Raw genomic sequence first — 22,271 nt, 5'->3', positions numbered from 1 at the left:
GTGCCAGTTAGCCGTTGCCATTACCATTGTTACAACAACTTATTATTACTACTATTATTATTATTATTGTAATAATTGGGGGACAGCAATTGATTAGAGCAGCTGTTAGAGCTCTTCAAACACTTGGGTGGTGCCAGGCACTGGGGGTACAGGAAGGAATCACTGCCACATCCCATTGCAAAGCTGGCAAGGAGCAGGCTCAAAGAATCTCATAAGCATCTGATGAATGAGGGAGTCGATGACAGGAGGCACGGCCCTACCTCTATGGTAAGTACAATCTAGCATGTGCTCATGCATGTTGCACATGTATATGTAAACACTTAAGTGTTCACGTGTGTCCATGTGAGGGACCTGGGAGGTCCAGCAGAGGGCAAGTTATGTGGGAGTGGGGCAGCAGTACAGGGAACACAGCTGCTCACTCTGGGTCAGCTCCCGCCCCCCCCCCCAATCCAACCTCAGCCCTGCCAATGATCAGAGCAGAGCTGAGGGGATGTGGCAAGCGCAAGGACCAGGCCTGGTGGGGAAAAGCCCGGAAGGATGCTTTACATAGTTCTGGCCACCAGATTACAGGCCTAGGCTAGGCCCCTGGGTGGGGGGTGGGGACCGCCAGGTGCTACCCCACACAAATCAGGCTCTAGAGCCCACACTTTATGCCAGTGTGCCACCACACAGGAGTACGCCTGCTGGCAGGCTGGGCAGATCCGAGGAGGTCAGAAGAGGTCACAGGGAAGGGAGGGAACAGGGAGCCCAAAAGCTATGTGGGGTCTGCTGGACAGGGGAGGGTGGGTACCGGGCTCCCCTGGGGCCACCAGGCAGGCCTGGCTCTGCCCTGCTGGGGCCAGCAGCTGGAGGGGAGTAAATATAGCGCGGGGCGTCCCAGCCACATTCCTGGGAGGCCAGCACGGCCTGCCTGCCCGCTGCTCTAGGCAGAGCACAGCAGCCAGGGCCCAGAACTGCCACTGCCCTCTTCCCAAACAAACAGAAAAATAAATAAAACCAGCTCTCACGGCCAGCACAGCTGGGGGGAGGGGGCAGGAAGGGGTGGACCCAGGAGGGGGGCAGGCAGGCGGACCAGTTGCCACGGTTTCTGTTCCTCTCTGTTCCGCTGGGAAGGAGGAGGCCAACAAAAGAGGAAAATGGAGGAAAAGGGCAAAGAGATGGTCAGAGATGTGAGAGAAAGGGAGAGAATGGGTATGAGAGATGGAGGGTGTGACAAGTAGAGGTGTCAGAGAGGCAGATCAGGAGGGACAGGGAAGATGTCAGGGCCAGTTGGAGGAAGGCAGAGGCAGCCTCGGGTCAGTAATTCAGCAATTCAGCGGCAGGCAGACAAAGGGGGCCTGTGGACTGGGGTAGGGGGCTGGCTCTAAGGGCCATGAAATATTAAAGAGCCTAGGCCAATGAGTGACAGAGGTCATAGAAATAAGGAGACTAGTCAGGGAGATACTGGGACCCTGCCTCTCCCCGCCCTACTGCCAGTCCCTCTCCACCACCTCCAGCAGAGCCAGTCTCCCCAGCTTTCCTCCTGCTGTGGCTCCTTTCTGTCTTTCCACCCATACAGAGGACAGGCTGAGAGTGGGAGGGGCCGTGGGGATTAGCGATGGCAGGGGACCTTTGCAGTTCGCTTTTCTCTCTGGCTGATCTGTGCGCAGCCGGCCTTCCAAAGCTGCCAGCCACCCTAGCAAGAAGGCCAGGAGGCCTGTCAGCACAGCCACTGCCACGGTGCCTCCTGGGGAAGGAGGGGGTAGACTTCCAGCTTCTCCTTTCCGGAAAAAATCAGCCAAGCCACCACTTTCCACAGAGACCAGCGGGGAGGGGAGGCCATGCCTCAAAGCTCAGCTGAGCCAGTAAACAAGCAAGCAAGCCATCAGGTCATCCCTTAGCTCCCCCACCCCATCCAGGCACCATTACCAGCCTCATGACCTTGGTCAGTCAGTCCCCTCGTCCCTGAGCCTATGTCTACACCAGCCCCACCCCACCCAGGCTTGGTGTGAGGAAAGAAAACCTGCTGGGGCGGCTGGGGCCAAGCACCTGCATGCAGACAACACTCCTCTGCCCCTGTGAGGTCAGGGCTATTATCAGTCCCATTTTACAGATGGGGGAAAAGAAATTCAGAGAGGCAGCGTGATACACCCAAGGTCCCACACCTGATGATTAGCAGAATGGAGACTGAAACTCTAAGTGTGAACCACATGTTCTTTTCTTCCTTTTCACTGCAGGACATGAAGTCCTTGTCACCATAAAAGCCAACTTTACTGAATGCTGACTGTGGGTGAGCCACTGGTGATGGATACTGCACAACCATCCCTGTATCCATCTGAAAATGGCCTTATGGGGCAGGCACTCTTATTATCCCATTCCAGGGATAAGGAATCGGAGGATCACAGAGAAAACACAACTTGCCCAAAGGTCACACATTCAGCTTGACAGTGACATACATGGTCAGGATTTGGAGCTAGGTCTGACTCCAGCGCCAGTGCTCAAACACACCTGTCTGGGTGAGGACAAGGGATGGGGTTAGGAGGATCCAGCAGAGGGGAATTCAGTGGTCCTACTGACACCATGAAAAAGTAAAAAACAAGGTCACAATTGTTGTGCTAGGGGATGGCCAGCAACTGCTCTGAGAGCAGGAGATGGGTAGAACCTGTGGGGGCTAGGAGTGAGGGCACTGCCTGGGGTCCTGGCCAGAATGGTCTGCCTGGTCTACCCAGAGCCTGTGTACCAGATAACGCAAGTCCCCTCCACCACCAGCATGGGAATACTAAGGCTAGTCCTAAAAGGCACAGCAGAGCCTGTCCTGTTGGCCCCCCAGGGCCAGTGTGCCAGGAACTAATCTCACCTTCCCAAGAGCCCCTAGTGCTGGCGGAAGGGGGGCAGGATTCCCTCCCTCCTTTCCAGGCCCTTCAAGCCCAGAGGGAGGCCAGCATCAGAGGCAGGAAATGAAGAAGAATTTGCGATCTAATTGAGCTGGCGGGGGATTAGGCGGCAGAATGCAATTACAGGGGCTGGAGTGGGGCCAGGGGCACTGACACCCTGAGATGTGGCCTGGCCCAGGTGACTGGGCTAGCCAGTCTCTGGCCAGAGACACCCTACTAGGATGGTGGAGGAGGATGGGTAGACAAGGACTGGGGACATAGTCAGCACATAGAGGGCTGCAGGGTTCCAACTCCATGTTAACACCCAGAAGCAAGTTTTCCTGGGAATTCTACCCCAGGAAGAGCCCTGTGGACTCTCACACGGGGAGCAGGCAGATAGAAACACACTCTCACAGGCTCTGCTCATGCATGTACACACGTGTTCACGATTCCAGGAAAGCCCCACATATCCATGTTCACTTGCACAGGGACAGACTCCCAACCAGCAGCGCTCTGGCCCTTTGCTGCCACCAGCTCTACCAAAGTGGGGGACTCAAAACAAAACAAAACAACAAAAAAAATACCCATGACCTTAAAATCCTTTTATTCCCGTAATCACAGGCTGCCATCGCCGTGGATACGCGCTGTCACCCCGGCCCCAGCCTGTCTCCCTCCACGGCTTCCAAAACTCCCAGCAGGCAGGCAGAAGGGGAGGCTGCCCAGTTACTGCCAGAGAGGGCAGGGGAGGGGAAGGACCAGGTGGGAGAGGTTCGATGCTACACTCAATCACGCTCGGGTTCTCAACCAGCGAGGGAGAAACTCAGAAAGACAGACTGGCAGACAGTGATACAAAGAGAAAGGAACACAGACACTAGCTACCAAAGACGGACACTGACCACTGCTCGCACTGCTCCGATATGCCCACTCCCAGGTTCACACACACTTTACTAATTCAGACACACCACTGAGGGAGCGCCAGGCACTCCCAGATTTACAAGCATATATACAAAACACAGATATACACAAATCAAGAACACACATGCCACAAAATCCCAAGGATAAAGAACTCAGAATATACATATTCCCGATTTACAGGGACAAATACAACTTCAGATATATACTCTCAGATTCACACACAGGTACATATGCAATGCAGACACACGCAACTTCTAGATCCACAGATACACATGGTCAGACTCCCATACCCCAAGACAGACAGACACATTCAACACACAGATTCAAAGATATTATATGTCCTGAGTCATAAGCACACACACTGCCCAGATTCCCACATCCCAGGCCAACAGACTAGACCCACACAACCTCATCCAGCAGCTGACACTGCCTTTGGCTTCAGGGGGCAGGTGGAATGGTTAACAATTCCTGGGTCCTTTCTCATTGCGTGCAGCCTGGGAGGTGGGCTAAGAGTTGGGGGGAATAAAGGGGGAAGTAAGAGAAAGCAAAAAAAGAAAAAAGAAAACTTGAGTGGGATATTCTTGTTGGGCAGTAGTGCGTGAGTAACTGGGGAGGCTTTTTGTGGTCTGGTGCGTTCCAGCTATGAGTGAGAGTTTAACTATTAATACACTTAATCAAGGACACTACACACACACACACACACACACACACACACACACACACACAGAGCTGGGGGGCTAGAACGGGGCCAGACCAGGTGATGAGAGTAAGAGAGGGAGAGCCCCAGAAAAGAAAAAAATGGAAAAGCCCCAATCAGGGCCCCAGGAGGCAGGGAGAGGGCGGAGCTTCTACCCTGGGCCTGCCTCTAGAGCAGGGGTGGAGTCAGTGATCATTTCTGCACCCCCAGAAAGGTGGGGCCTGACACACAGTAGGTGCTCAATAAACACACATAGGGCCAATGAATGAACAAGTGAATTACATATAGAGTAGGTAATAACTATCAGTAATAAGAATAAAAGTAATAAGTGAGCTCCACCCCATCCTTGGCCAATTAAGGCAAGCTCCAGAGCACCATGCTTGGGGAATTCTGACTTCGTGGTCACCCCGCCAGACAGGGGCTCTAGGAAAGCAGGCTTAGGTCTGGCTAATGAGTATCCCCCCATTCCTCCACTCTATCTTGTACCCTGGAACGTCAGCTGACTTCCCAAGGTGACCCCCATCTCCATTCCACCCTCCCATAATAACTAGGTGGGGTCCTAGAGAAGGTGGGGTATTTAATTCCCACCCCCACTCTCCTATGAGACTCAGTTGCACATTTGCCAAATGGTTAGGAGGCAGGCAAAGAGCTGGAAAGAGGCAGCAGAGTTGGGGGTCACAGTGGGAGCCCACAGAACATAGGCCTGTGTTGGCCTGGGCCCTGAATGCAGAATCCTCCCCTCCCTTCCCCCACCCAGCCCAGCCCAGCCCAGCCGGGTGGACATTCCAGGCCTCACGTGATACAGACAAGGCCGCTGGCCCACGGGTAAGTCAACAGGCTCTGTCGGGGGAGAGATAGGAGGCCCCGGCCAGGGTCACCTGCTGAGCCGAGAAAACAGCCGGGCCCAAATACACACACATAAATAAGGCGCCAACGACAGCCAGCCAGCCAGCCAGCCAGCCAGCCAGCCAGCCAGCCAAGGGTCTGTCTTCTGCAGAGGAACCTCTGCCCCCACCTTGGAAAGAGAGGCGGCATGGGGGAGGGAGATGTAAGGCTGGTTAGGGGCTTCCCTGAGAGGGCTTCAGCTCCTGCCAGGGTTGTGGGGTGGGGGCTTCTACCAAGATCTCCAGGGCTGAATGAGAACTCAGAGACCAACCTCCCTCAGCTGTTCCCACCCCTTTCCAGGGCAAAAATCCCCCCCCCCAAAGAGAGAACAATTTCCGTTCTGGGAGGGGGGTGACAGCTGCAGAGCGGGCCACTACCCCCCCCCAGCTCTTGCTTGAGTCTCATCCAGGGAAACTGCTAAATCAACACTACGCAGTTGTAGGTAATGCTGGCCTCAGTCTCCGCATCGCTACAAAAACGGGTTTGGGAGGCTTCAGGTCCCAGTTCCTGGGTTTCCCATGGCAGTTGGAACCCAGGGTACCTGGTTCTGTCGGGAGGACGATCAGGGCAAGCCGAGGCCAGTACGCCCCCTAAAAACGTCTAATTTAAATGCTCTCAGTTGCACTGACAGACACCCCCGCCCCCGCGGGCCAGGGCAGCTGAGGTGGCGCCGGGCGTTCAAATAGCGCTCCAAACAAGTCCGCAGCGACCGCGCACGCAGCCCCCGCCAGGCGGCCCCAGCGGAAAACTTGAAAGGGACTCTGTTTGCTGGCCGCCCTGGGGCGGCTCGGGCGGGGGCGAGGGCCGAACGATCACACATGCCCCCCTCCCCAGCGCTTCCTGCGCAAATGCGGGGGGGGGTATAGAGGTTGGCTCGCCAGACCACCTCCTGTAGCCGCCCCCCCCAATCCGAAGACGCGCGACTCTCAGACCACCCAGGGTCCAGGGGGCAAANCCGCGCACGCAGCCCCCGCCAGGCGGCCCCAGCGGAAAACTTGAAAGGGACTCTGTTTGCTGGCCGCCCTGGGGCGGCTCGGGCGGGGGCGAGGGGCCAGCCACAAAACCTAGCGCTCGCAACAGCGCCCGCTGCGCGGGGAAAGGCGGAGGTATAGAGGTTGGCTCGCCAGACCACCTCCTGTAGCCGCCCCCCCCAATCCGAAGACGCGCGACTCTCAGACCACCCAGGGTCCAGGGGGCAAAGTAGAGAGTGGCTGCCAACCCTACAGACTCCTGTCGCAGGAGACAAGAGGAGAGAGCGGGTCTTCCGGATGAGTCTGTACAGACCCCCCCCCCCCCCCGCCCCCGCAAAAATCTGCCTGTGCCTCTTTGCAGCCCATGGCACCAGCCCAACTCCGCGCACCCCTTCCGACTCCTGAAGGGAAAAAAAAACCAAAATGCGATCTTGCTCCCTCATTGGGCGCTTCAGGCTCTTCTGACAGGTCCCGGAGGCGGCCCCCCAATTAAAAACTGGGGTCACTCACTTTCGGTCGATCCTACAAATAAACAAAGCCAGGCGCACCCCACGCTCCCCGCCGGAAAGCAGCCCATTCTGGGCGAGGACAACTTCCCCCAGCAAGAAAATTAACACATTCTTCTCGCGGCGGTTCGGCCCCTCGCTCTGGGGAATCCAAAGGGAAGAGGGGAATCGGGGACGAACTTCATGGGTAAATGTGGGGCCAGAGCTGCGAGGCGGACGCCTGGGACACCCGCCTCCCACAGCTCCGCAGCTAGAGGAACACCCCCATTCTCCTTCCCTGGCTTTGCAGGCTGCTTGGCCACGCGGGGCTCGGGAGACAGCCTGAAAGACCCCCCCCCAAGGCTAAGGAGGAAGGGAGAGAGAGACCGCGGGGCGTGTGGAGGGGGACGTGATACTTTGATGGAAAAAAAAAAGGTCAAACTTGATCAGCCCGCCAGGCACCCAGCGGGCAGCGGGGGCGAAGAGCCGGAGGGGAAAATGTCGAAGTGGTCGCCGCCCCCTCCAAGTGGAGGGGGAGACTCAGCCACGCGTGGTCCAGGGCACTCAGAGCAGTTACCGTCGCCAAAACACTGGGCTACGAATGGGGTCTGATGGGGGGAGTGCGCGCCGGGGATCTCCAATCAGCCGCCCCCGCAGGCGCAGCGCCCGCCCAACACCGAGATGTGAGGACCCGGGCTCCCGCCACCCTAGCGCCCTCCAGCTCGAGTTCTTGGGGAGGAGACGATACCCCGCATGGAGAGCCCCAGTCCCAATCTACGGCGCCCAACCCGCAGTCCCCAACCCTAAAACCCCTCTTTTTGTCTGAACTCAGTGATCTGCGACCGAGCTGACTGCGGCTTGGGGAGGCTTGGGTACAGCAACGGCCACCGAGTGATCACCGGGGCTAAGACTCCCAGCCTCCGGAGCCCTGGAGGCTCAGGCTGCGGGCGTCCCCCGCCCCTCCCAACAAGGACCCCTCCTTCCCCGTCCCTGGCTCTCCGCACCTGAACTTCGGGGGAGCCCGCGCCGCCAAACTTTCCGCCGACTTGCAGCGAACTCCGGCCCCGGCCGCTCATCGGGCCCCGGGGGAGGAGAGGGAGGTAGGCGGGGAAGGGGAGGGGGCCGGCCTCCGGGGGGGTCGGGGGAGGGCCGTGGCCCGACACCTACCGGCTCTGAGTCGTCCAAGCCGCCACCGCCGCCGCCGTGAGGCCGAGGGGGAGGGGCGGGGCGGGGAGCTGCGCTCCGCTCTGGGCACCGCCGCCACCGCGCGCTCCGCTTCAGCCGCGCCGCCCGCCGTGCTCCGGTCCGGATCCGGAGTCACGCCGCCGCGGCTGGCCCGAGGCGGGGAGGGGGGGGAGCCTGCAGCACCTGCCCCTCCTCCCCCTCCCCGCGGCCCAAATTAAAAAACAACAAAAAGCAACTAATCACCCCCGAGCGGAGCGCGGTGCGGCGGGCGGAGGGCGCAGCGTGAGACGCCCGGACTCAGCAGGCGGCGCGCATGGCTGGGCGCGGACTGAGCAGGGCTAGGACACGGGGCCCGGCTTCGGGGGGCAAGGTTCGGCCGCTCTTCTGGCTGGGCTCGGGCGCCTGCTCTCGCAGCCGCCGCCTCTGCTGCCGCCAGTGCTGCCGCCTCTACATCCCCGCTCAGGCTCCGCCGCCTCTGCCGCCGCCGCCGCCGCGCGCCCGCCCGGGCAGGAGCTCTGAACGCTGCCCGGGGGCTGCTGGCAAAACCCGGACCGGACTCGCCGCTCCCTCCTCCTCCTCCCCCCCCACCCCCCACCTCGGCTCCCCTCCCTCCTCCCTCCGCCTCCCAGCGCAGCTCTGGCCACTTGGACGCCGCAGGCTCTGAGGCCGGAGCCGCAGCCACTGCGCCTCGAGCTCCCCGCGCTCTGACGAGGTCGGCCCAGGCTCAGCTCCCCAGCGCGCCTCGTTTACCTTTTACCGCAACTTTACAAAAAAATAAGAGGACCTTCCCCGTTTTGTGAGAGGTGCATGGGCTTGGACACCCACCTTACGTTGAAATCCGCCGTCCCTTGGCCCCCTCTCTTTAGCGGGCCGCGAAGCTACGAGGACCAATAGGGAGAGTTTGGCCGCGCCCCTTAGTTCAGGTGCGCGTACAGCCCGGATCTCCTAGCGGAGGGCTCTTGGAGCTAGACGCGGGTTGAAAGACTTGACTCATCCCGGAGCGCTTTCCCGGACTCGGTGGGCTCTGGTTGCCTGGGAGAAAGGGGCGGAGGTTCCTGTCCCCATTTCACAGATGAGGAAACTGATCCAAGAAAGATTTTGCATCCCACGCCTGCGCCATTTCAAGCTCTGAGTCCTGGGGCTAAGGTACTCACATGGCGGTGTGCTGGGACCGGGGCCTACGAACTCCGAGCCTGAACCGATGCCTGGCATAGAGCATCGCTCAACAGACACTGGTTGAAAGAGAACAAAAGCCCAGTGGGTACAGATTTGGGTCCGCATATGCTCGCCCTCAATGTCCCCCTCCATCTGCCCAGCTTGGGCTAATGCTACTACGGCTGCGGATGTCTTCATCTTGCCACTTCAGGGACCCATCGAGTAAACCCTGGGCTAGTATAATCCCAAATTGCAGATAATCCCCAAATGGCAAGTTTTTGCAGTTCTGTGGAATTCGTGGGGGTGGGTTTATGTTTCCTCTGCCAGGAAGAGAGAAAACACTGCGACCCCCAGACCAAGACCATGGGGCGGGGTTTGGAGCAGGGAGGCTGGGGAAGTCTGCCTAGAGTTAAACGTTGCCGCCCTAAATCGATTGGGGCCCAGATAACAGGGAGTTAACTGTGGCCACTCTGGTGCCTCCAGCCACTTGTGCGGCCTCAGCCTCGGCTTTGGTGGGAGAAGCGAAACCAGCTCCCACGTTGCTGCTTCCTCTCTTCTAGGCAGCCTGCCTGTCTCTGAGGCAGGCAGGGGCCTTGAGGTCGGGGTCTCTGGCTAGCAGCCCTGCTGCCCACCCTCCAAGCCTTCTAAATTTGGCCTTGGGACCTTGACCCAGCCAGGGGGTAGGGGGATGAGGGAGGTGTTAAAGGGCAGAGTTCATCTGGAATGTATTGCCTCTCTACCCCTTCTGACCTCCCAGGCCACACAGGGCGCGACCCCTCCCCAGACAAGGACACCCCCTCCCTTCCTTCTACAGATGCTGAGAACTGTTCTCCCTTAACTGCAGAGGGTGCCAAAAAAACGTATACACATTTTAAGAAAGGAAACAAACTATTAAAATTGTAATACTCAATATATACTGATAACAAAAGATGAATACAAGCCATGTGTATACATTTTTTTGGTACCCCCGGTATGTACAAGGAATGGCTCCCTGGGAGAGGTGTTCATCCTCTCCTGTCCTCTCCTCTCTTCTCACCTCCCCAGCACCCTTCCTCAAAGCAAAACCAAACAAACACACAATGTGAGTGAAAGCAAAATACTTACTCTGGGAACAGTTTTAAGATAAGTGAACACCTCTAGGTTATCACCCCTAAATGGCTTAAAGACAGATGTTCTAGGCCCCACCCTGAGTGTCAGGTGCTGTGCTGGCACTGACCATACAAGGAAAAAGGAGGCAGCGTCCCAGGTCTAGATGCTCCAGGATCTCCATAACGTTAGCCCACCTCCATATACCTTTTCTGGGGAAGCCGAGGCACAGACTGTGAGGGGACACCTGTTCTCCAGGCATTAGCAGCAAGCCACAGAGGACTAGGACACAGGAAACGAAGCTCATCCTACCAGGCTCCTGAGGGCGGGGGGTCAGTGCAGAATCAGGTCTGCACACCTGAAAGAAGCAGCCGGCATCCCCACGAGATGGTGGGTAGCAGCTCCAGCTTAGAGAATTACTGTTCATTGCCCACTTTTTTTTGGAGACCTCTGCCCCCCAACTCAGACTAGCAAGACCAAGGGGGTGCAGGCTACAATGGAGATGAGTCAGGTGATCCCAACGGTGACTTTCTCAGGGAAGGGGTATTGGTGTACACCTGGCCCAGTTTAACGGATAGATCTAGAAGTGTTCCCCTTCTCCTGGAAATTAAGAACTGGAGGGAGACCCAGACCCTCCCCCATCCAACCCAGGTAGGAACAAGAGGAGAGAGGGGCAGAACTGTCCACATGGAAAACGCAACATGAACAGCAAATGCCATGGGTAAACCCATCCACATAGAACTCTCCACCATAATAAATGACACAAGTGGTGAACACTCAGAAGGATTGATTGGGTGTGAGGTTTGGCCTTGGGGGAGAAGATGCCCACCCCAGTCCCCTTCCACAAGAAGCGAAACCACCCTGGTTCACTCTTCCCTCCTTTCTCCCTGCTTCCAAAGAGGAATATTTGTTTTACATTGTTATTCAATCAGTTTAGATTCAGGAAGCAAGTTCCTTAAGTCTCCATCCAGTACCTTTGGGGGGGAAACAGGGGCCCTGTCTTTTGGGTAGGATGGTGTCAGGCCAGCACCCTGGATCCAGCTCTCCTGGATCCTGGTTATAATATCCATGGCTGGCATTTATGAAGTCCTGACCCTAGCCGGGGCAATGTGCTAAACAGCTAAGGTACCGTATCTCATTTAATCCTTACATCAGCCCCAGTAGTAGTATCATCCCCATTTTTCAGATGGAGAAACTGAAGTGAGATTGGTACCAAAGTTATTCTAAGCCTTGAGATTTGCTGTCCTAGTAAGGCTTCTCACATACACATCTGCCCTGGGGTTTGCCTGCTTCACATCCTGTAGTGATTCGTCAGAACACATAGGGCTCAGCCCAAGCCCCTTCCCCAGCTCCACCTGGCTTCTCTAACCAGCCTTATGCCTCCCTGTAACTCTGGGCTCTGCTGACCAACACCACCCAACACTCACGGTTCTCTCAGACACCCCAAACTCCCCTTCCATGGCTTTGCACTTCTCTTTGTCCAGAAGAGCCTTCATCAAGCTCACCTTCTGAACTCCTCACTGAAGACCAAGAGCATGTGTCACCTCCACTGGGGACCTTCTCTGACTTCCACTCCCAGCCTCAGTTTGGCCCATATCTACAGGGCCACCATTAGCCTTTGTGCAAATTGGAAAAAATTACCTCCCTTTTGGTAGATATAGGTACCCCTTTTTGGCAGCAGGTCATGGACTGTCTTTCAGTCTTTCTAGCTTCCTTTGCCAGGCGCCTTTTTGTAGTGCGTGCACTGAACTGTACTCTGTCACCTGGCTTTGGGGCCCCTCTTCTGTTCCCTCCTATGGCCACAGTGATCACACTGCACACAAATAGCTTTTATTTGCTCATTTGTCTCCCTGTCTCCTCACTACCACCACCCATGGAAATCCTTTGAGGGTAAAAGTCTCCTACCTACCCTGGGCCTGAAGCCTGGGCACTCAGTATGTACCATTAGTAACACTGTAGCCAGCATCTTTCTGAGAACTTACTATATGTCTGGCACCACATTAATTGTTCTCTGTACATACGCTTATTTAATCCTCAGGCTCAGACACCAGCTTAAGGTTACAAAGTAGCAAAACCAGGATTTAAATCCATGCCTTGTCTGAGGAACCTGCCACAACTGCCATTTATCAGCTAATGTCGGTCATTGATTAAACATCCAATGACTGGGAAATGGCTGCATGAAAAGGAGTTAGGGTCTCCAGGAAAAAAGGACAATCTGGAGCCTGGCCTAATGTCTACCCCTCTTGGGCCCTGGTTCCATCACTTGTATCACAGAGACTGTGAGCAGGGGCATTTGGAGCCCTGCCTCAGGCAGGGTGGAGGACAGTTTTCAGTGGAGTCACACTGGACTGTGATCTCAGCCAAAATCCCAGGGCAGGCCTGGGGGTGCAAACATGGGCAGGAGAAGAGAGAAGCTTAACTGCCCAGACACAGGCCCAGGTCTTTGGATTCTTAGCCCTCACCTCCTGGGGCCATTGGTCCTTGGCTCTCCCCATCCCTGCCCCATGACCTATGAAGGCACAAGAGAGCTGTGAAACTAGAGAGAAAAATGTGGAAATCCAGATCTACCTCTTAGAAGGCCAAGGCCCACTCATCTCTAAGAAGTCAGTTTGGTAGCCCATGTCTGCCCCTGAGCTGTATAAACAGGGGCGAAGGGAGGAGATCAGAGTGGGGACTCCAGTTCCAGAACAAAATGACTCGGGTGAGGCTGGGAGGGAGCAGATACCAGGCCAACATACACACTCACCATTCATATTTCCCCTTGCCCAGGCACAGCTACACACATGCCACAGACAACCAGACACAGCCCCATTCTCTGCCAGGCACAGGGAACTCAGCCTGTATGTGGAGGCAGAAAGAGGAATGGGGCGAGTTTGGGGGAGTGTCTTGTCCTTGACAGTGAAACTCTTGACTTCTCTAAGCACAATCAGGGTTTATCTCTCTTATGGGAGCAGGAGGGACTGTGTGCTCCCAGAGGCCAAAGTAGTGGCTCTAGACCCCTGCCCCCTCCCCAAAGCCCCCAGACCAGATCCAAGGGGAAGGGTGCCTTGGGTATCCAGAAACCAGCCTTGCCTGAAAGTGCCCTACCCAAGACCTGCAGGCTAGGGTTGGGAAGTATGGGGAAGACTTGCTGAAGGGAAAGGGGTGGGGCTCAGCCTCCCCTCACAGACCTGGCCCCAGAAGGCAGAGCGAGGTAGGTGGTAAATGCCCCTCACACTGAGACTTTTCAAAATCGGACTGAGCCTCTCTCCTCAGACCAGGGGATCCCACCACCAACTCCTACTGCCTTCCCCTCCAGACTCCAGAGAATGGGGAGCTCAGACAGTGCCTGGGGGTGGGCCCGGAACGAACTGCTCTTTGAACTGGCGGGACTGGTTCTGTGTCTAGCCGCCTGGGCAGTCACGGGTTGCCTGCCAGGCCTGGGAAGAGGGAGGCCTCAGGAAGGGGCCCCTCGTAAATCGTTAACTCCCAGAGCTGCTGCTGCCACCCCTGGCGGGTCCCCTTTAGCCCCACCCCCAGTCATGACTCTGGCCCTCAGAGCGCCCACCCCCAGCCCAGAAGTCAGAGGTTAGAGGTCAGAGCCAGAGGTCCCAGCACCTGGACAAGTCCCTCACCAACTATGAGGAGGGAAGTGGGGGGTTGGAATCTGGCAGTGTGTCTGGGGAAGGGCACATCTAAGTTCAGACCCTAGTTTGCCCTGCAGCCTTCCTGCTGCAGCTCTGACTCGGCCTCCTGGGGCAGCCCCAGGGCAAGTCCCAACCCCTTCAGACCTTTATTCTCCTCAAGGAGATAATTATGTCATCCCACCCACACTACCTCAGGGGTGTCAGGGTGTCGCCAGGACTATATAATGAATGGGTTGAGGAAAAGAACTAGATAGATACTGGTCAGAATTGGGATGGACCCTCAGCTTCCAGTGCTGGGGTCCCCCAAGGCAAATAATAAAGGCTGCCTTTCTGGAGCCATTGTACTAAGCAAACCCATTACCTGCTTGGTAATCTGTTTAGCAATCACAGTCCCATTTTGCAAATTAGGAAACTGAGGCTTTGAGAGGAGAGGTGACTTACCAAGGCTGACTTACCCAGGATGTGGCCGCTATATAGGAATGCGGCCAAGATTTGAACCAGTGTTGTGCTCTCAAGCTGAATCCTTGAAGGGTTGGTTCTGTCTCCTTCTCAAAGTCCTAAACTATAGGTGAGGAGACACCCTAAAGGCAGAATGGGCTGGACGCCCCACCTCCTACCCCAGTTTAACAGCCAGGTGTGGAGGGGCCTGATATGGGACAGGTAGGGGAGCGTATGTGGGCAGGAGATTGATAATGTCCCCCACCACCTCTCTGTGAATCCTCCCTCAAGCCCCATACCCCCAAGGTGCGCTACCACAGGAGAGGCTTGGCTGCTGCTCCCCAGACTCCCAGGAAGAATTTGGCCCCAGACAAGCTAATGAGGGAGGGTTTGATGGTGTTACCACCCTTTTCGCTAGGGAGGCATCTCAGAAGCCAGGAGCCAGAGACCAAAAAGAAAAAAAAAAAATCAACTTTTAATCGAGATTGCAGATTCAGAAAAGATTCATAAGTGAAATGATTCCCTGAGGAAATATAAAAAGTTACTTACGGCACGGCTAAATTGGGCATGCTTCAATCAGGGGCTGTTGAGAAATCATTAAGATATACAAGACACTTTTTTAGATATATGTGAGCTCCATCAGGAGGGCTGGCCACTGCCACAATTAGAGGGGATCTGGCCCTGAGCTGGCTTGGCTTCCTGTGTCACCTTGTTCCATGCAGACCCATGGCTGGAGAAGGAGAGGAAGGTGGGGAGTAATCCTACCTGCCAGGCAGGCCCAAGGAGCCACTGCCCAGAGGTTGCCACTGCCCCCCGGGGGCCCAAAGACTCTCTAGCAAGGGAGAATGGAGTAGAAGGGATTATGGTTAGGAAGAACGTTTTTATTGTTTGAAGCAGTCTTTCCCCCTTTCCAACAGCATAATGGGGTGTGACAGTGCTAGAACTACCTACTTCCTCTGAAAAACTAAAGAGGGAACCCCCACTTCATTTCCCGACCCCTTTCCCTAATCCTTCGATCAGCCTGAGGAAGCAGGTACCCTACTTGGACACAGGAGGACCAGACTGCCCTCTCAGCCTGTCTCTGAGGGCCTTGTAGGTCATTCTGATTGGTTCCTCTCTCCAGGGAACACTGGGGGAGTGAACCACCACCAGGGGAGTTTTCAGGGACGATCACTAGCTTTTGATAGGACATTCTCCCTTCCCCATTGTAGCCACCTCCTTTTCTCCAGTGGCAGGCTCATCTGAGGTCTAAAGCTTCTCGCATGCATAGAGGTCTTTATGCCCCTGGCTTTCCCTATGCCTAGGGCTTTCAGGGTGGGGCTAGGACGTCAGTGAAACATGGAGGGTCTCTGCTGAAGACTGATTACCCTCCTCCTTCTGTGCATTCTTGGGGGCCAGGATTCCTGGGGCCTGGGACAGGTTCCAGGCCTCACTGGTGTCTGTAGCCTGGTCCCCAGTTGGTGTTTAATAAATGTTTACTGAAGAGGAAGGAAGAGATCAGGAGCTGCTGGGCAATCTGTCCCATGGGAACGGGTGTGAAAGAGAAGGATGACAGGACAGCGACTGGAGTGGCAGTACCTGGACCCCTTTCCTTAGGCCCATCTGCCTGGATAGCCCCCTCCTCCATCAAGTCATCAAGGAAGACAAGAAACTCGAGCTGGATGGTGGTGGCCACGATGCCTTGCCTTGTGGGTGACCCGAACCCGATCCTGGCCATCCTGGCCAGGACGAGGCGCTATTTTAAAACCCAGCCCCAAGCTGTCGCCTCAGCACGCTTGGCCCATCTCTGATTACAAAGCCACTGCCCACCTCCCAGCCACTTCCTCCTCCTCACCCTCCTCACCCTGGGACCCCGTAGGCTAGTGCTGGGTTCTGTGTGTCTTGGGGCAACCCTGCTCTCTGTGAGCAATGGTCTGTCAACTGGCACCAATGCCCCTCTCCATCCCTTCAGCCTTGCCCACTTAGGCACCCTCATTCCTCTACCCACACAAGAATCCACCGACCCGTATTCTGACTGAAAATTTCCCCATGGACGAAGGTTCTCTTCCCTGGGAATAAGGCCTCACCCTGGCCACAGAAGCTGAAATGTTTGGCCTGGACTCTGCGGGGGGGGGGGGGGGGGGGGGTAGAGTACGCAGTGCAGGATAGGGTGGGTGCTATTGGAGTCAAGTAGGTTAGACATTAGGGATTTCCCAGAAGTGAAACTGCACTAGAGAACTTTTCCTCATCTCAATGCCTGCCTGCCTGCTTGGACAGGAAGAGGAAAACGGTGACTCCAGAGGGAGTCTGGTTCAAGGACTTGTGGGTTGGGGAACTCAGGCATCATTTAGCCAGCCCACAGTGCCTTTCTCCCTCCCCTTCCTGGAGGGGACAGCTTGGCACTCAGGTGGCCCAGCTGTCAGCTGGCTATGCCTGCTGGACTTGTGTCCACAATCCTTCTCCGACTCCAGGCAGTAGTGCCCACTGGCTCTGTGGCCTGGCAGCCCCACCCCCAGCCCAACACCCGCACAGAGGGAGGCAGCTGACACTGCCAGGACACCAAGGGACATGAGGAGGGTGATCATCCATGCTGGCTCCCCCATCTCAAGCTGGCTGGACAGAAGGCCGCCTGAGCACCCCCCCATGACTGCACCCGCTCCCTCGCCCCCATGCTGTGTAGTCCAGCAGTGAGGTGTTGGCACCAAGCCTGGCGCAGCTGAGCAGTGACACCAATAACCCTGCCATCTCAGGCAAACATGGTTCCCTCCAACCTGGCAGTGGGGGTGAGGGTGTTTCCCACCTTCCTGGGCCCGAGATAGTCGGGACAGGGCATTCTGGAAACCTCCCCTTCACTATTGCAGAGGCTCTTTGATATCCCCTTGGGGGTCCTGGCAGCCCCTTCCAATGCAGGGAGCTGGTCCTGAGGTTAGACCAGTGGTTCTCAGCTAGGGCTGATTTTTGTCTCCTAGGGGACATTGGGCAATGTCTGGAGACATTTTTGGTTGTTAAAACTGCTGCTACTAGCATCTAATGGGTAGAGACCAAGGATGCTGCTCAACATTCTGTAATGCACAGGACAAAGAATTAAATGGCCCCAAATGTCAATAGTGCTGTGGTTGAGAAACCTTGGGAAGAGCTTCCCTGACTAATCTGGGAGACTGGTAGGAGCAGGAGGAGCGCGTGGGCCAAGGCTCATCTCCCACCCCACAGGCAGGGGGCCCTTCTGCCATTATGGCTTCAAAGGCCCTGGTGGCCTGAGGAATGTGGTAAGGCGCCTGCCACCTATCCACCCACCAGCCTCTAGGCTTGTTAGAAAAAGTGCCCATGATGCGGGGGGAGGGGGAACCAGGAAAAACTCTTCATTTGCCCATGGAGGGGGACTGACATATCCCACCTACCAGGCAAACTCTACAGAGCCCTCCCTACAAGAGGCTTCTGAGCCTATGGAAAAGCATAGGGACTGCCCTGCCCCTCCAGACCCATTCCCAGAGGGCTGGCCCAGCCTGTGGCTGGTTGGAAGCTCTGGCCTCCTCCTCCTCATCTCCCTGCCACCTCCCATTTCTATTTAGGAGGCAGCCATGGTAGCTCTGCTCCTGTCTCTGGTTTCCTAGGGAGCTCTGCCGAAGCAGCCCAGCCTCCGTGGGTCCATCTGTCAGGGAGGCTGTTCCGCCCCATCGATTGCTGTTCCCAGGGGGCTGTGCTGCTCGAGGGACCCAATGTGGTGGCCAGATAGGAGGGAACCACACCGATGAGAGGGGGTTGGGGGCAGCTTGGCAGGCAGGCAGAGCTGAGGGGGGCTGACACTTCAGTGAAAAGGAACAAAGATAGGCAGGCATGAGCAATGCAGAGGGCCAGGGGCATCAAGGCAGGAGGGCTGGCTGGAATGACCTGTGAATCCAGCTGGCACCCTCAGGACCCAGTTTTGCCTCTGGACACACCAAATTCCCACTTGCAAAATCAACAATAGCTGACATTTATTGAGCAGGAACAGTGTGCCCAGAACTGAATTGGGGTGGAGGCTTTGCACACCTCTGCTTTCATTTGAGGTTCACACCCATCCAAAGCAGATGCTGTTACTCTCCTGACAGGGAAGCCCAGAGAGGTTGCAGCACTTGTCAGCAGCCACACAGAGGAGCTGGAGTTAGATTTGGAGGCAGGTCAGCCTGGCTGTGCCCCAGCCCGACAGACAGCCAGGCCTAGGGGGAGGAGGCGTGTCTAGCCAGGCAAGAGGCCCTGCCCATGCCCTCCCCACGGAGCCGCCTCCTCCCCTGGGCACTGTGACATCTGCCCCGCTTCCTGGACCCAGACAGCTGCCCAGAGCCACGTCAGCACTTCCACCGGGGAGGCTGGAAACTGGCTCTGGCCTCTGGACAGTTGGGGGACCAGCGGAGCTGCGAGTCTCGACTGGGTAGCTCTAAGAGAGGGTGACCCACTCAGCCCAGCAGGTGCTGGGTCGGGTGACCTTGGGCTGAGTTTCGGAGCCTCAGTTTCCCCTGCTCGCATGAGCGTGGGTGATGGCGGCTTTGGGAAGGGGCTCAGAAAAGGATGCGTGCAGTAGCATCCTGGGTGGACTGCGTGCAAACATTCCCACTCAGCCAGAGTTCTTGGGGCACCCTGTGACCCCCCACTGTCCACTGGGCACAGGTGGTGATTAGGTGGGGCTTAGGAGGGGGAGGGGGAGGGTGGGGAGGTATCCGTACTGGGCCCAGGCCCGCACCCTGGCTGGCTGAGGCCAGAGATAACCGGCGCCTCCCGGAAAATCATTAGCATCTGTTTGGGCCACAGCTAAGTTGGCTTGCCGGCGCCTCCACCCGCCGGAAACGGCCCGCACCCCCACCCAGCGCACAGGCGCTCCGACTAGGCACCCCCCTTCCGGGGCCCAGCTCAAACTGGTGTGGCGACAACATCCACCCACCAGGTTAGGGGGGGCCTGGGAGCAGGGCCGCAGGCCGGGCAAGTGGGGTCAGGCCGAGACTTCGGGGGCGTCCTGGCGCGGTGTGGGTGCTCCGGTCCGTGCTCTGGGCGATCCAGGCCGGCTCTTGGCAGCGCCTGCGCTGGCGGCAACCCAGGGAGTGTGTGGAAATGACACCGCCAGGGCGGCGGAGATCCCCCCTCCTGACATTGGCTGGAAAGTGGAGCAGCTCGTCAGGGACAATCAATGGCGATCGATCGCTGCGCGGCTCGGGCGGATGGTGCGGAGGAGGGGCGGCGGGGCGGCGGGCCGGCGGGGGCTGAGGTCAAACAACACACAGACCAGCAAAGGGGAACAGCAGCACGGAGGGGTCACATGGACATACAATCCGTCCAGGGAAATACCACTATGGGCCACCTCTACCACAAAGGAGGCACACTCACCACACGGAGTTACGCCACATCACAACAGTCTCTACACAAGTCACAACACAACGGGGGTGGGGGTGGGGGTGGTGGTGTCAAACAAATGGTCCGCATGCATACACACAATAGGGTCACACAACCATACAGTTGGTCACACTATCACACAACCAGTTCACCCCATAACAGGGCCTCATACCACAACTGATGACCCTACACTAGACACCCATATCACCAGGACACAAAATGAGTCATAAATTCCACTAGCTAGTCTGAACCACACAACAGTAGGGAGTTACATACTCTGGCTGCACAACAAAGTCGCATAAAGTCACAACAAAGCAAAAAAGTCGCACAGCCAAATTACATACATCATGACCACCATCCCTCAGAGAACACTGTCAAATGGGCCTCACACTATGCAACAATCTAATGGTGCCTCATATTGGCAACACAATGGGATAAAGAGCCCAAGTATACAACGGGGCCACACACTACCACAAGTTGCAACCCAGCAACTAAGGCACAGATACAGCTGTTTCACATTCCCCAACATGAATGTAACATGGCACAATAAACAAACACTGTGGCACAGGCAAACCAGGATTGACTCACGGGGCTTTGATAGAACTAATGAACTCGGCAGGTGAGGCACTTAGCACAGGGCCAGGTACGCGGTAAGTACTCAAAACACAGAGGGTCTTGGGGTCATTATTAACATATATTAGTAAGTTATATCAATATAATGACTACCATTAATATATATCATTATAATAATCTACCATTACACATATCTGGGAAACACAACTCAAGTGTCACAAACACAACTCACACTGCCGTACCCACATAGTGGCCACAACATTATCACTTCCCCTAAGTACACAGCCATAACAGCCATATACACTCTGGTACGTGGGGAAAACACCCCCAATCTCTCACCAAGTGCATAGCTACTCGCCCCATATCTTGCCTCTTACAAAATTGTAGACCACAAAGCGCTTCCCACCCAACAGTGATCCACTCAGTTACACAGGGTCCCAGAACTTCCCACATAAACTCCTTAAGGACCATTTGTAATCAGCCGCTCTCTCCATTTTACCATTTCCCCATACATAAACTGAGGCATCAGTTCCAGAGCCCTCAGAAAAGCCCTTCCTCGTCCAAATCTAAAGCAGGAAACAGGACTGGCCTCTGATTTCAGCCATCTCCCCCCACCCCCATTCCCAGTGGTACATGTGCATGGGAGCAGGGCCAGATCGTCATTCCTGCAACACACCCTTATAGGCCACTCCTGTGGTTCCAGCGTAAGGCCAGCTGGGCTGTAGCCCTCACTTCCTCCAATTAAGGCCTGAGCCCTCCCAGTGGCTTCCAGGGATTCCTTGCAGCCAGGGAGCTCCCCCTAAAGGTTCCACCTAGAAAGATTTCCAACATCGCCTAGTTTTGCCTGGTTGTGTGACCTTGGCTAATTCCCCAACCTCTCTGGGTCTAGATGCCAAATCCTGCCTGCTGATCCAAGACTCTCCTCACCCCCACCCCACCAAGCACTCTTTAACTAGGGCGAGGGTTGTAGGACCACCAGGTGGCCTGTGACCTAGGATAGGGGAAGCAAGGATCCTAGGTTGTGGGCAGCACTACAATTACTTATGGATCATCCCTTACCCTCCACCTTCAGGTGGGTCTGGGAAACAGACGGGCGAGGTCTGGCCTCCCTCCACATACTCCCCTACCTTGTTGCTGGAGAAACTCTTCCTACCACTGTGCTCTAGGCTTTTATTCACCAGAAGGGGTAGCTGGACTCCGCTTTTGTCCCCCAAGAGAAGCAGAGGGACAGACAGACCCTGGGCAAGGACATACAGGCCTGCCAGGCATATTCATCCAAATGCCTACCCATTTTGAGTATACTCTTGCAGGCCTTGCCAAGTAGGTATGTGAGCAGGGAGGGTCCTGAAAGGGCCCTGACAGCCTGCTCCAAGTGCCTGGGTGTCCCAGGAACCGGTCCTACTCAGAGGGGAAAATCTCTGGCTTGTACAGGAACCCAGGAAATAAGTCTCATGGTTCACGCCTGCCTCCCTGAACCCATACCACCCACAGACACAACACTTTGATAAGGCTATTTCCCACCAAGCATTACCTATGGGCTAGGCGGGAAGCCAGGTGCCCATTTTCTAGGTGAGAAAACCAAGCAAAGGAAAAAGAAATTAGTTGCCCAAGAATATACAACTGAAAAGTCATGGGCCTGTGATTAAAATCCAGATTTGATTCCCATTCCTCAAAGGCTACACAGCTTAGGCTCACACCCACATGCATAAACACTAAGGAATGTTCATGCTCACAATTCTCACTCTCACAAGTTCCTGCACACATGGGCAGCCCCCTCCTGCACACACACACAGGCAGGCCTACACTCTCCCACGCCTGAGGCCTGTCAGCCACATTCTCCATGGCTCCCTCCCTCCAACAGGGACAGGGGCAGGCAGGGCGTCCACATTCCCAGGTTTCCGCAATGACCCTGACAGCCCCTCTCCCCAGAGCACACATTCCTCCTGCTGCAGTCAGATAACCAGCCCAAGAGGGAGGCCTGGGACCAAGACATTCTGGGGACCAGGCCGCTGGCCCTACTTTGGGTTGCCTAAGCCTAGCTGTTGCCTGGGTCTGGCATGGTG

At 56.2% G+C, this 22,271-nt stretch overlaps 1 protein-coding gene across 2 annotated transcripts in view; it reads right to left on the bottom strand.

Annotated features, from left to right (window-relative positions):
• The window catches only part of CXXC5 (CXXC finger protein 5), a 34,549-nt gene extending 26,016 nt beyond the window's left edge, over positions 1-8,533 (bottom strand). The window contains exon 1 of one of the 2 annotated variants that reach the window (XM_019662215.1): positions 7,973-8,533. The gene's annotated coding sequence lies outside the window, so the exon portion shown is untranslated. Of the gene's footprint in view, positions 1-7,809; positions 7,909-7,972 lie in introns of those variants that run through there. The other variant, XM_019662223.1, reaches the window with a different exon arrangement.
• Positions 8,534-22,271: the final 13,738 nt, after the last annotated feature.

This window comes from Hipposideros armiger, unplaced genomic scaffold, assembly GCF_001890085.2.
Source record: "Hipposideros armiger isolate ML-2016 unplaced genomic scaffold, ASM189008v1 scaffold_11, whole genome shotgun sequence".
Lineage (NCBI taxonomy): Eukaryota > Metazoa > Chordata > Mammalia > Chiroptera > Hipposideridae > Hipposideros > Hipposideros armiger.
This window is presented reverse-complemented; position numbering and strand designations above follow the sequence as displayed.